Source organism: Gossypium hirsutum, chromosome D06 (assembly GCF_007990345.1).
Source record: "Gossypium hirsutum isolate 1008001.06 chromosome D06, Gossypium_hirsutum_v2.1, whole genome shotgun sequence".
NCBI lineage: Eukaryota > Viridiplantae > Streptophyta > Magnoliopsida > Malvales > Malvaceae > Gossypium > Gossypium hirsutum.
In genome coordinates this window covers 55,098,536-55,114,092 of record NC_053442.1, presented here as the reverse complement: position 1 = coordinate 55,114,092, position 15,557 = coordinate 55,098,536, and the positions used below count along the sequence as shown (strand labels likewise).

Genomic DNA, 15,557 nt, shown 5'->3' with positions numbered 1-15,557 from the left:
TTTAATGTCCAATGTTCATTACAAGTAAAATAAAACTAGTCCCAAATGCACCACAATGCCCCTATATAGTCTCTAAAGTACATTTCTTAAGCCACTACCAAGCTTATTTTTGGATCGCGCTTGCACTCGCTTCTCGACTCCTTACGCCCGGAAATTCTCTGCACGAAATGTGAGGGTGTGAGTTTAAAATGCTCAGTGAATGATAGTAAAAATATCAAGTAATTTTCACCCAATCATGTATAAATCAAAGCAATTAAGCATTAAAATTTCAGTCACAACATGTTAACACTTCACCATAACATCATATGCTATTTCAACAATTAAGAATCAATTTTTCCATGGCATGTAAAATAATCTTTTAACACATAAACATTCAATTCTATTTGCACAATCAATCAATTATATTGGCATATTACATCCATGGCAATAAGTAAACGTGTGATCATACATTGGATACACAGATCTCCGAACTCCTACAAATCAAATACAGTCCTCCAAATTGGGTAGGCTGAAGCCATACACTCCTTTATAGTGCCTCAAATAACCCGATGAGTGGAGACTCAAGCTCTAAACTCCCTTATCTACTCCAAACAAATCAATCCACTAAGAGCCATATGCTCACAATATCACAAATAATGGTGAGTACTTACAAATCCTATGGTATGCCAACTATATCTAATAGATCCACTATGCAATGTTGCCAATATAATCATACATATAAGGCATAAAATCTGTTGTTTAATCACTTAATTTAGGATGTTAAAATACAAGTAAAAGCATGTTGCTAAGCAATTTTAATATCAATAAAATTAAGCATAGCAAATATCATTTTCCCAATATTCATATACCAATTAGAATACATTTATCAAATGTTCAATGAATCAACAATTCACACTCCAAATATCTATTTATTCCATACAATTTAATCATGCTAAAGGCATAATACACAACTTACCAAACCAATTGCCATTTTTCTCTTTTATAAAATAAAATCTATTTGTGCAAATCCAACCATCTGATTTGCAATTAAGTCATTAATAACGCCAATTAAACCTTCAATTTAACACATAATTAGGTCAATTTACCAAATTACCCTTAATATCACTCACCTCCACACTTAGCTCTTTAAGCAAAAATGTGTTCAAACAAGCAAGCTTGGGCTTCAACTCTGATTTGTACATTCCTCCTCTTGATGTGGAGCTTTGACAAAGACAAAGTATGCATTACAAACTAACAATACCAATAAGAAACACAAAATTTAATAAAGTATACGAATCTAAACTGTTACTCTAAACTACCTTACTGATATTGCACAACTAAGTCGAAATATAGAATTCCTCAACTAAACTCTTTTTTCAGCTTGTTTTACTAAATACTCCTTTTCCTCCAAGATAATTTGCTATAAAACCACTCTTACATTTCCCTTCTTTTACAAAATGATTCTATTTAGTTAATATTTTAAATTCTCTCAATTAAACCCCCCATTTTAATTTATTTTTTAATTCTAATTAGACCCAAAATATTTATTTTACCCAAAAATTATTTAAAATCATAAAATTGTTTTTTCTAAAAATATTTTTATTTTCTGGAATATTATTTACCAATTTTTAGATGAAATGAAGCTAACTAATTAAGAATATAAATCACTAATTAACCTGATTAATTCTTAATTTTCACTCGAAACCTAGTAAACTTACCCGAAACTATTAGATATATTTTTGGGGCCTTACAATAGTAAGGTGGGATAAAACGTTTTCTCATGATTTGTGCCAACTGGTCCCATGAATCAACATCTTCCAAAATGTCAATGTAGCTAATGGAACTTTCTCCTCCCCCGGACATCTATAACAAGGAAACATGATCTCGATTTTAGTCTCCCAATCACAATATGCATCTGGATCATTCTTCCCTGGAATAGTGGAATGATGAACTTTGGTTTAGCTGCAGCAGGCTGACCTAGATGAGGAATACCCAAAATTTCATCAATGTGACGATATCCTCGTCTATCAGTATTAGAACGAATATGAAGTTGTTCATTGTCCCTATCATCATCACTATCACGAGCACGAGAACGTCGGTTTGAAGAAGTCTCCAAACAAGAAACAACTTGAGTTAACATTTGAAATTGATTGGTAAGCTAATTAATGTTATCTTGTAGTTCCATTCGACACTTAGTCAAATTGGCCTCAAATGTATCATGTACCTCGTTCAATTGTTGATGTTAAAATTTACCGTCCCTATAATATTCTCAAATGTAACATTTTGTTCTTTGTCATTGGATGATATCTCATCATGGATTTTACGATTATGAGTTTCACTAGTCATTGTGAAAGCCTAGAAAAACACAACACTCAAAAGAAAAATTAAATAAACCTTTCATTTATATACTTAGAAATAAAATTAAATTCTCAATGAGGTAAGGATTACTTTTTTGAGTAATTTAAAAACTGTTTATATCAATCAATCAGAATGTATTACAATCAACTAACAAAGTAAACCTAATAGCACTATGAGTCCAAAATCAGCTAGACACCAAAGAATTGTGTTGCACTGAGGAAGGAATGTGCAACGTGCTTTAACCAACTAACACAAGAAACAATAAAGTGTTAGAATGCTTAAAGGAACAATAAAAATCAAAAGCAAATGAAAATCTAAGGCTAAAAGTCAATGAAAATCCCTGAAACCCAAGAACCCAAAAAATTGTGAAGCAACTTGACAAACTTCGTTCGAGGTGTTCCCAATTTCAAAAAATCACGAAATTTAAAGTAAAGCCTCCTTAAAATGTATATTTGATCTGGAAATTTTTGGCACAAAATTCAACCCACATAATTTTTTTAGTTTTTGTTTTTTTTTACTTTTTCAATCAATTTTTTGAGGAAAATATTTTTTATATTCTAAAATAGTTCCAAGAAACAGTATGTAAAATTTCAAATTATTTGAAAAATATTTACCCACAAAAAAATATTTTTTTTCCAAAAACATTCTAGGTAAAAAAATTTATTTTGTGGCTGTTTGCTGGAAATCAATTTATAAGAACAAAAAGAACACCTAAAACACCCAAATCTGATACCAAATGATAAGGAATGAGAGTGGATGAATGTAGAAGAGGATCGAAAAGTTTGTTCAAGTTGCGGATTTGACTTAGGGCTCTAGATGTTCGGAAAAAAACTTAGATTTTGACACAACCTGAAACATAATCAAATCCAAGTAAAACAAAACAAATAAAATAAATAGATAAGATAAATAAAATAGAATAATAAATCAAAAATTGAAATAATAAAGAAGATAGATGGAAAAGATATAACATGATATATAGAAGTCCTAAGAAGCCTTGGAAACACGAAGAATCCACAACTCCCTTTAAGCGGCTCTAATTTCCCTTCCAAGATGGAAAACTTGGCAAGAAAAATTTTGAAAATAAACCCCACAATCTGAAAAGATTGTTAAAACTCTTCTAAAAGAAACTCAAGAGAAATTCTTGAAAAAAAAATGAAAGAGAATTTATTAACTTAAAAGGGAAGTTGATTAATAATGAATTGAATGATTTGTGTACAATACTAAAGGTGCTCATGGGACGGGCGGCCCGGCCCGGCCCGACGACCCACCCGAAATATGGGAGGGTTTGGGTAAAAATATAGGCCCGAAATATGGGCTTGGGCAAAAAAATGAGGCCCGTTTAGAAAATGGGTCGGGCCTCGGGCACCACTTTTTTGGCCCGGGCCCGACCCGATATAATAAATATATTTATTTTTTAATTTTAAAATATTTTTAAAATACTTTTTTTAATTTTTAAAATAAATTTTTGTATTTATTAAAAAATGGGCCGAGCCCGGGCTTATGATTTTTTTCCCAGGCCGGGCCTGGGCAAAATTTCAGGCCCATATTTCAGGCCGAGCCAAAATTTTTTTATGGGCCTGGCCCGAACCCAGCCCGGCCCGGCCCATGAGCACCTCTATGCAATACAAAGGCCTTTATATAAGCTAGCTAAATAAATTTAAATAAAACTCTTTAAGTATACTAGAACTCTAATTTAATCTTAACAAGAAGTAGTTTTAAACTAAACTTTCTTGTTAACATAAAACTCCTAAATAACTTAAAATGCTTAATAATTATAAAAAATTTGAAATAAAATAATAATAAAATAACAAGAGTTGATAAATGCAATATTGAGCTCATATATAATAAAAATTAAGTCTAAAACCTGAAACCAATATGAAATGTCTAGGCTTGTGGGATTGATTGAGGTCTTTGAAGTGAAATGCCTAACCTTGTTAACATTTTCCACATGGGCTTCTCATCATAGATTGAAAGTTTAGGCCTACGCATAAAATTAGTCCCTCCTAATTCATCATTGCTCCAAAATTCATCGTCTTGAAGCTTCAACTTTTCTTCTCCAATTTTTTTCATGATAAAGTCTTGAACGAATAAGTTGAGTTTTGTCTTTAGCTTCTCGTAATTGGGCCTTGAGGGAAACTAAACTCATCTCTATTATGACTTTTGAATTGGACTGAGTTGCTCGTATCACCTTCTTATCAGTATAGTGTTTTGTGATAGTTAAAGTGTCATCTTCCTTACAAAGGATAAAATGTTTCATGAAAGAACAAAACACATTGATGTTTGGTATCATTTTGTGTGTGATATTATTGCTCGTGGTGATATTGTTGTAAGCAAAGTTAGTACTCACGACAATCCTGTAGATATGATAACTAAGTCACTTCCTATAACCAAGTTTGAGTATTGCTTGGACTTGGTTGGTGTTCATTGTTTAAGAATACCCCTTTAAATGTTTTGTGGAAGAGGTGGAGAACTTGTTCGTTGAGAGTTTGTGGTGAAAAACTTGTTCGTTGAGAATTCGTATCAAGGTGGAGATTGTTAAAATTGTATGACTCACATCTCATCACTTGTTAAAGAAATAAAATACACTGGCAAAATAAGGGGATCTATGAGGGCAAAACTATTGATTTTTCAACATTTAAATAGATGTAGTCAAAACTCCTCTTTTATCATTCATTTTTCAACATCAGTGAATTTCTTCTCCTCTACTCATGATTTTTTCCTGACAGGGTTTTCACGTAAAATCTGTGTGTTCTTATTTTTCTTATTTTGCGATCATTCTATTGTCATTACCGGCATCTATTATAACACTAATGACGTGTGAGATTATCTACTAATATAGGTTGTCTTCTCGCACTGCGATCCAACCACGTAATGCTAATTAGTATTAGTTTAAACGTTATATAATTCGTGAGTCAATATTTGCTTTCATTTTTTTGTGCGTGCAAAAATCGTTGAGAACAATATACAAAAGATATTATTGATAATGATGGATTTATATTAAATCAATTTTTTTCGAAAAATTACAAGTGCATACACTTCAAAAAATTACAAGTGCATACACGAAATCACTACACTAAATCCTAACAATTCGTTAGCCCTTGCATGAACAACAATTCGTAAACATCTCCTATAATGGTTGGAATCCTCTAAGAAATTATTATTACTAGTTAAATGCTCCATTTGTCGCACAAAAATGGTCCCATTTTTACTTTTAATAGTAAAAAAATAAAGTTTTTTTTAAAATTGGACTGATGATCGAACCAGTGAGACCATCAATTCATCGGTTCGATTAGTCTAATTAAAAATTATTAAAATTTTAAAAAAATTCAATTCTCGAGTCAACCAGTTTAAAGCCTTTTCCGGACTAGTACTCTGACAAGTTCTCTGTTCAACCGGTCAAAAATTTTCAACTTTTACCTCTTAATCTTTAAATTTTATTATAGATAAAATTTTTAAAAATATATTATAATTAAATCATTCCCAAACATAAAAGAATTTAATTAATAAAATATTTAAAATAACTACCATCAAAGTTTAAAAAATTGAACTTAAAAATAATTGTAATGAGACTGGAGGAGTAATAGTAAATCGGACGGATTGAACTCTAGTCTTGAGATCTAATTTCAATCCAAAATTGTTTCACCATACTTGGCCGAACATAATGTAGAAAAAATGTCTAATGAAATCATTTCTATGTAAATAAATAAATATTGTAGGGGGAAAAGGCAAGAAACACTACATAACTGTCTGCCATTATAAAAAGGTAGAAGCTAGTTTATTGATTCTACAAGATTATCAAGATAAAAAAAGCAGTACGTCCAAAAGCAAGGCAACACCAACAATCACGACATTACCTTTTTTTTTTTTAAGGCGGGGGGGGGGGGTTGTCGTTCCTCTTCTCATACTCTGAATTATTAGTAAGAGACTTAAGATGATATATATATATATAATCAATCAGTGGGAGTTCATACGAATTGGGAGCCTAGGCACTGCCACAACCTCTAGCGGATACTTTTTTGGGGTGGAGAGACCGAAGATTTCCTCCATATTGAGATATTTTATCACGTTACTAGGCAATTTCAGTAAATCCATGAATATTCCTTTGGTGTTTGTTAAAATAATAAAATTTTTAAAATTTTACAATTTGAGTTTTGAGTTTGAGTCGAGTTGAATTTTACAATTTGAATAATTTGAATAATAGATTAGTGTAAATATCCCATTAGTCCTTGTCAATTTTGAAAATAAATAAATTGGTTTATCTCAAAAAAATTACAAAATAATTCAAAATAATTTTTACAATTCAAAATTTTATATTTAAAAAAATTAAAAAATCTAAATAATATATAAAGAAATTTAAAATTTTTAAAAAATATATTATTTTATTATTTAAAAAAATTGAATCGAATCAAATTTATGATTCAAGTTTATTATAGTAAAGTATTTTTGTTATTTTGCTTTGAAAAAGTTTTCAAATATATATGATTTCAAATTTATGTGCTCTAACATGAAATTATTTATATTGTAACAAGATTTTAATTTAACATGTTTAACTTTTTTTAGTTTAACTTGAATAATTTCACTCGATTCGATTCGATTTGACTTGATTCAAATTTCATTTCACATGACTCGATTTGAAAAAAATTTAAATCAAGTTAGGATGATAAAATAGGACTCATCAACTCGATTAATTCGAATTTTTTTACTCGATTCGATCGAACGCTCACCTTTAACTTGAATGATCTCCCAAACTTTAAGGTCTCTCCTATTTGTCCACACATTTACAAGAGCTCTGGTACACTTGAGAATGTCGTAACCAACTACTTGACAGTGTTCACAAGTCTGGTGAGGCACTAGCATGGGTGCCACTAGGTGCAAACGCATTGTCTCTTTGGCAATTGAATCAATGTATGGTAGGTTGACTATGCCCTTTTCTTCTACTAGGGGCAAAGTCAGAAAATTTTTTTAGGGGGTCGAAATTAAATTGTATATTTTTACGATAGTAAAAAAGTAATTTCACCATTTTAATAGCTCATACATTTATACTTTTTAAATGATTAAATCAAATTTTTATCATTTTGGGGAACAAAGTATAATTTTACTTTTACTAACTTAAAATTTTATAAATTTTAAAAGGGCCTCAATGTAAAATTTTCTATTTTAAGGGGTCGGGCCCTGCCAACCCACTGGCTACCCCCTGCTTCTACCCATCTTTCCTTGTCAATTTCTAGCTTTTTCAACATCTCCAAAATTGCCCATTTCACGATCACCGTTGAACTTTTGGTTCCTCCAGCTATAAGGTCTTGACACATTATAAAATATTAGCTCACATCATTATTTTGCTCCTGTCATGAATAAAATAAAACAAAAGTTTCAAATGATAAATAAAATACTATATTAATGAAAAATCATGAATAACCTAAATATTTTTTTCCTCAACAATCGGACTACCTTAAATTTCCCCGCAAGAAATAATAAGTTTGATGTGAATATGCATTTCATTATTGTTGAATCCTTTCCTTCAGGGAAAGAAAGCTGACTTAAAGTAGGCCCACAACCCACTTGACAAGTAAAAAGAGTATTATTAAATTTATATTTGATACATAATTTAAATAGGTCTTGACTCCAGAAAAAACATATATTTAAGTAGGTCAATAAATCAATTAATACCATTTTATTAAATAATAAAAAATTTAAAAAATATTTTTTAAATTTTTTGTAAAATTTATTGAAAGAAGAAGACTTGGTATATCCCATATAAATACTTATTAATTCCATAAAATGAAAAAAAAAACTTAGTGGCAAGTAAAGGTGCTCATGGGTCAGGCGGCCCGGCCCGGCCTGACGGCCCGCCCGAAATATGGGAGGGTTTGGGTAAAAATATAGGCCCAAAATATGGGCTTGGGCAAAAAAAGAGGCCCGATTAAAAATAGGCCGGGCCTCGGGCACAACTTTTTTGGCCCGGGCCCGAATATAATAATTATTTTTATTATTTTTTATTTTTTTTAATTTTAAAATACTTTTAAAATACTTTTTTAAATTTTTTAATTTTTAAAAATTTTTTAAAATACTTTTTTAATTTTTTAAAATTTTTAAATATTTTTAAAATACTTTTTTTAATTTTTGTTTTAATTTTTAAAATAAAATTTTGGTATTTATTTAAAAACGGGCCAGGCCGGGCCCGGGCTTATGAATTTTTTCCCGGGCCGGGCCTGGGAAAAATTCTAGGCCCATATTTCGGGCCAGGTCGAAATTTTTTTCTGGGCCCGACCTGAACCCGGCCCAGCCCATGAGCACCTCTAGTGGCAAGGTGAGAGAAACAAGTAACAAATTATCCCTGACTCCATACCTTTCAAGCTTGACATCAAGATTGGGATCCTCAGCAAGTTGCAAAAGCACATCCACCATATCTTCGGACACACATTATCTTTAACATCTTTTCACCTAGCGTTATGTTCATCCAAAACATGTTCCAAAAATATATCAAACTTCTTACTCAAGGCCTTCGTTCTCTTATTATAGCCTTGCAAATTGTTATAATAATTTTAAGAAAACAGAAACCCATGAAGAAGAGAAGAGAAAGAGAGGGAGAATTGAAAGAAATCAGAGAAGAAGAATAAGGAAGCAAGGTTGAATTTCCATAATTGTACAGGCCTTCCCCTATTGGTGCTAAAAAGGGTGGTCAATGATCTTCTAACAACCTATAAATTTTGGCATGAATGCCTCCCAATCCACACCGTTTCATTAAACAGTTACAAACCAAAATGTAATGTTTAACCATCGACCCCAATACACTAACCAATATGCACCGTTTAACTAATCGAGAATAAAATGCTGCACTTTTTACAAGACACTCCCTAACGTCTAAATAAACAACTAAAAATAACAAACTTTCAAACTATTGACCGTTGTTGTCATTTGTTCCATAACAAATACCCTCTCCTCCAACATGATATCTATCCTCAAGGATCGAACTGAGGATATTTTTACTAGAGCTCACTTAAATTTTCACAAGTCGAATCTTCAGGAAATGTATCACTCCATTCCACTAAAACCTTTGTTATGGCTTGATTCCCTTTCTTCATAATACTTCCTCGATCACTCGAACTAGTTCCTTCAAAAGGGCACCATCTGGCCCTAATCGTGGCAACACTAAAGAGCTAACAGCTGACCTTATATGCTTTTTCAGGTTAGGAAACATGGAATGTCGAATGTATACGAGCTACTGTAGGTAGGGTCAACCTGTAGGCCACCTCCCTAGTTCTGTCTTCAATCGGATAAGAACCAAAATATCTTGGAGACAACTTATGATTCTTTAATTTCCTCATTGAATGTTTTTTGTATGGTTGGAGCTTCAAATACACCAAATCCCCCACTTGAACTCCCTATCAATTCTCCTTTGGTCAGCCATTTGTTTCATTCTTTCCTAAGCCTTTTTCAATTGAAACCTCAACAATCTTCTCATTGCTTCCCTGTGTTGGAGGCTTCGATCCACCCTTGCTACCTAGAAGGTACCAAATAGATAAAGAAAGTGCACTAGAAGGTTGATCTACCACAAATTGATGTGGAAATTTAGGCCTTCCCAGTACGCTTAAGGAGCTTATTCTTAAGCAAAATAGTATTTTTTGCATAGTTTTTCATTATTTTTAGATTTTAAGTTAATAAGTGAAAATGTCTCATTTTTGCTCATTTTTTGACCCAATTTGGCCAATGGTTCTGTTTGGGGGCCTAACGTGTGATTGAGTGATGTAGAGACGTGTTGGAGGTTGGAAACGAGCAAGAATGGCACCCATGGAAAAAGTTTTATGATATCCATACCTTGGAATCGTAATACCTCTAACAGTATGGAACATGAAACACCTTTTAGTGGTATCACGATATCCACTTTGGGTATCGCAATATCCACCCTTCTTAAAACATCCTAAGGCTTGACACTGCCCAAGGTATCGCTATATCCTCTTCTGGGTATCGCGACATCGACATCGTCAAGGGGAAAAAATTGGACAAAAAGGCAGTCTTTGTCTACCTAGTCTGCCAATTAGCAACGCCTGTGTAAAGCCATTTTTGGCAACAAAAACTCTTTAGAAAATAGCCTAAAACAACCAAAATTGGCTGAGGAGGAGAGACACACACATTAGCATAGTTTTAGGTTTAATTTTCTTTAAGTTTTCTCTTAGTTTTTCTACACTTTTTCTAAGGTTTTCATTTTCTCTTCTTCTTTCTTAGTTTAGAGCTTTTTTTTTGCATTTACTTTTTGTTCTTGATGTTCTTAGTGTTAGTTAATTTAGTTATCACTGTAGGTTAGGTTTATTTACACTTTCAGTCTTGTACCTTGGCTGTAAGATATTTTTAACTTTAGTTTAATGTATTTCATTTTCTTCTACTTTAAATTTGTTAAAATTTATTCCTTTTATGTTTATTGCTTTAGATTTTCTTGCTGAATACTTTTAGCTTCATGTTCTTTAGGTTTTCTTGCATAAAAATCCCAACTTTTATATTTTTCTTAAGCTTTACTTTAATGGTTGTTTTTTTTTTCATTTCCAAGTCCATCCTCTTTATTTTCATCATGAGTAGCTAAACCTAAAAAGGAGTTGGTTGATGGAGATATGGGTAAGCTGATTTTTGGACCAATGACTAAATCGAATAGACCTAAAAACTTAGGAAGTGACGTACCTAAAGGAATATCTAGACAAATGAGACCGAAAGGTAATCTTATTGTGCACCCATTAATTAGTCCCAAATTACTCGGTGAGATCGAGAGATAAATCGAAACTAATTCATCTAAGTTGATAAAATTGAGATCGAAAGATAAAATGAAGCGACTTAGTAATTTAAGAAATTTAAGTCAATTGTTCGATAATCTATGAACCACATTGAAATCAGTCAACCACCACTAGTCATTTTTTTGGTTAAATTCTTAGTTTTATACTCTTTGCAATTTAGTCCCTAGATTAGCAAAATGAATTTTCTTGCAAAATTTTCTTTTTATGATTTTTCATACTATAAAATTGTATTAGTAGTCGCTTAGACTCTATCACGTATGCTATCTATTGCTAAACTGCCATCTCCTTTGGATTTAATCATTAGAATACTCTAGTATTCCATTGTAACACTATAAATATTACAACTGACATGTACGTTTGCAGTAAAATTGTGCTTTAAAAAATTTCTTATAAAATCATTGTTTTATGTTGATAAGTGATAAAAGTACCATATTTTAATCTCGTTCTTAAAGCATTTTTGGATGATTATTTATGCAAATTAGTGAATTTTATGCTCCTAATCCTTTAAATTCATGTTTTTATACTTAGAAGAGCATTTAGGAGAAAGAGGAGCAAAAAACGAACGAAAATCAGACAATTGAGTAGATTTTAAGAGCCACACGGGTTGGGCTTTCCCACACGAGCTGGACACACGACCATGTGCCAGACCATGTCGATTTCGTGGTTTGCATCTCAAGCACATGGGAAAACGTAATTTTTAGGCTTTTCAGACGTTCTAAAGTCTATAAATACCAAATAGAAGAAAAGAATAGGGAGCCATCAGAGAATATTGAAGAAAATAACTCGAAGAACACTATTAAAGCCAACTCTAAAGCAGATTTCCATCAAGACTGAAGAACTCCTTTTAATTTCTTTAAAGTTTTTATGAGTTTCTTTATTTCTTGTGGTTATTCTGTCTAAGAGATGTTTTTATTTACAATAATGAACTAGTTTCCTAGATACCTAGAGAAGATGAACCCTGTGATAAATTCTATTATTTGATTTTTATTTTATGCAATAAATACTTGATTCTTATTTTCAGTTATGTGTGTTTATCTCTTGTTTTAATATTTCGGGGATATTAATTCATGTTTAATGTGCTTAAATCAGAGGAGGAAAAGTCCCTATTTAAGAGTAGATCTAGCATAATTGAGTGGAGTTGCATGCAATCCTAGAAACCGAACGACATAAATCTACCAGATTAGAGTCAAATCTAATAGGAGAATCCATAGATCGATTTAATACGATAATAGGGGTTTTAATTAGAAACAAATTTCAATTAATCAACCTAGAGTTAGTTTCTCTTACTCTCGAAAGAGATATTAACATAATTTAGAGATTTCTACGGATCAATATACCAAGTGAATAAATCGTTTAATTCAGATTCATAATGATAAATGAAGTTTAGATGGATTCTTTCATAGGTATTGTTTAGCTTCTTGGTTATTATTCAATTATTTTCCTAATTTATTGTCTGCTAAGATCTTGGTAAATTAATTTAGTAAATTTTAGCTTAAATCAATCACTCCAATTTATCGGTTAAATAATAGTAAAACGGTAATTAGTAGTACTTTTAACCCTCGTGGATACGATATCTTGACTCACTATAGCTATACTATTTACTAATAGGTGCACTTGTCTTTGTTGTATTTTTAGTTAGTTTCATGAAACATCATATGCGCACACGCAAAAGCCAGTCAAGGGTCCTGACCATAAAGTGCCTCATAAAGGGTTATCTAGATGGAAGAGTGGTAGATGGTGTTGTACCACCATTCTGCTAGAGGTAACCATGTAATCCCATCTGACCTTGGCGTGATCTCCCACACACTTAGCTTTAAAGAATTGCTCGAGCTTGGACCACCATCATTTAAAGTCCATTCTATTAAACTGTGGACAGTCTAATTTGAATTGTTTAGTGTCGAATTCCAGGCCATTAGTTCAAGAAGGGTTGCTAACTTGTCTCAAATCAGCAATTGAAGACATTATTAATGGCTCCTTTGGTGGAAATATAGGGGAAAACCGCCAAAAATTCCCTTACCCTTGTCTTGAATCAACCCAGTAGTACTTGTGGTAGTGGATATGCCCAAATACTGCTCGAAGATGGAATGCAGCTTAGAACGAATCTTAGTCTTAAACCCTTCATAGAAGTCCTTAAACCGTGAATCAAGCTTGTTGTCGATTTGTGTCATCTCCGTTTGCAATTGGGATAGCTCTTGTTACAACAATCCTATTTCCTTCTGCAGTCTGGTGATGACCCCTTCATTGGCCATGAGGAACGTCTTGCTCTAATGCCTTTTTGTTACGGTAATTTTAAGAAAACAAAAGCCAGAGAAAAAAGAAAGAGAAAGAGAGAAAGGATTGAAATAAATCAGAGAAGAAGAATATGGGAACAAAGCTAAATTTTTGATAACTGCTCAAGCCTTCCCTATTGGTGCTAAAAATGGTGGTTAACGGCCTTCTAACAACCTGGCATATGTTGGCACGAATACCTCCCAATACAAACCAAAACGTGACGTTTAACCATCAACCCAAATACATTAACCAATATGCGCTATTTCACTAACCAAGAATAAAACATTGCGTTTTTTTACAATGCACTCCTTAACGTCTAAATAAACAATTAAAAATAACAAACTTTCAAACTATTGGCCATTTCCATAACACAAATCCAAGAATCTTAGCTAGGGAATTGAGTCCCCTATATCCAAAACTCCGTTAAGCAGGAACAACTCTTCAAGCATCTCCTTGAACTCATTCGGAGTTACAATCTCATTTTCGCCAATCTTGTCTGTGTATTTTTCCCCCAACAACAATTCTACTTATCACATTAAGACTCAAATTTGAAATATAATCTTTAAAAATAGTTGGGATACTGGATGATTCGTACAACCCTTTTAGCCACAAGTTCATTTCTTCTCTTTGGATATACTCGTATGACTCTAGACGTTTTGCACTAAAAAGTTCTATCACGCACAACCTTCATACTTGACACTAGTATGGCCCGTATGGGACCAAGTTATATCAAAGTAATTATAAGTAGTGTATTCTCCCACCACAATCTTGGGTTGATCAGCAAAGGTAACATCATAGGTTTTTAGGGAGACTTTGGCCATTTCAACGAGTTAGGCCACAACAACAAGGAAAGACCCAAATTTGAGTTGCATGATGGGACCATATTTCTCGAAGAGGTCATAGATTGACTGGTGGGGAAGTGAACCAATGAGGTTAGGGTTGCCAATTATAGGCCAAATGGCAAATTGGATTTTCAATAGTGGTGGAGACACAGGAAGAGGAGAATGAAGGCTAGAGTGGCAAGCCATGTTGTTAAGTAAGAAGCCCAAGATGGATATTCCATTTGATACAGAGATGGTGGTGATAATGATGGTGTAATAACATGGTTGATTGTGCAAGAGTGTAAATGACATTGTTGTATTTATAGACTACGATATAGGGTGAGAGTCTCCAAGGCCTATGTGTTGCGAGTGTGACAAAAATTCAAAGAAGTTAGTATTATTGACTTCAATAATTCTGTGAGAAAACCATCTCTAGTTTCTCCTCAACTTCCTGGAATTTTAATTGAAGGTAGGGTGTCACTTTCCACACCATTGAGTGGAAAGACTTGAGCAATTAAAGGAGTTTGAAATTGAACTTGGTCAACACAGGCGATGGCTCAGTGGCCCATTTAGATTATAGGATTAGCCTTCTCCAAAACCATACACAAATCTAATTTGTTTCGTCACTGTATGCATATTTTATTTTCATAAAATTAAAGTTAGATAATTTTAGATAGGTGAAATTTCACTATTAATCTATACACTTTATATAAGTTATGAATTTAGTTTTTATATTTTAATTTGACCAATTTTAGTTAAATCAGTCATTTTTAATTTTGGTACTTTTGAAAGTTTTAAATTTCAGTTCTCTACAAACGGCAACAGTTAAATTTGTTTATTCTACTATTAGTATTGTACTATGTGCAAATTTGTAAATTTAGTACATGTTCTCCAAACAACAACAATTAAATTTAGTACTTTTTTTAATTTTGAAATTCCAATTTGATGCAAAAGACATACGTTAATTTTGTTAACTGACTTTTTGTGAATAATATGTGGAAATATCAAGTTAACATGATATTACATATGTGAATATATTTTCCACCATCAAATTTTAGAAATAGCAAAACTTAATAAATTTAATGGCTATTATTTAGTAAAAACTGAAATTTTAAAATTCAAAAAGTATAGAGACTAAAACCATCAAATTAAGCTACAAAGATTAAATCCACAATTTAAGTATAGTATAGGGACTAATAGTAAAGGTTAACCTTTTAGATATAACACCATGAAATGATATGAATATATATATGAGAAAATTATTTAAAATATAAATAGAAATTTTATTACTCATGTATATATGCAGAAACAACGTATTTAGAATACAGATATGTGTTTAAAAATAACA

General features: G+C 32.2%; 1 pseudogene; it reads right to left on the bottom strand.

The window, feature by feature from the left end:
• Window positions 1-1,813: 1,813 nt before the first annotated feature.
• Window positions 1,814-14,484, bottom strand: LOC107899855 (trimethyltridecatetraene synthase-like; annotated as a pseudogene).
• Window positions 14,485-15,557: the final 1,073 nt, after the last annotated feature.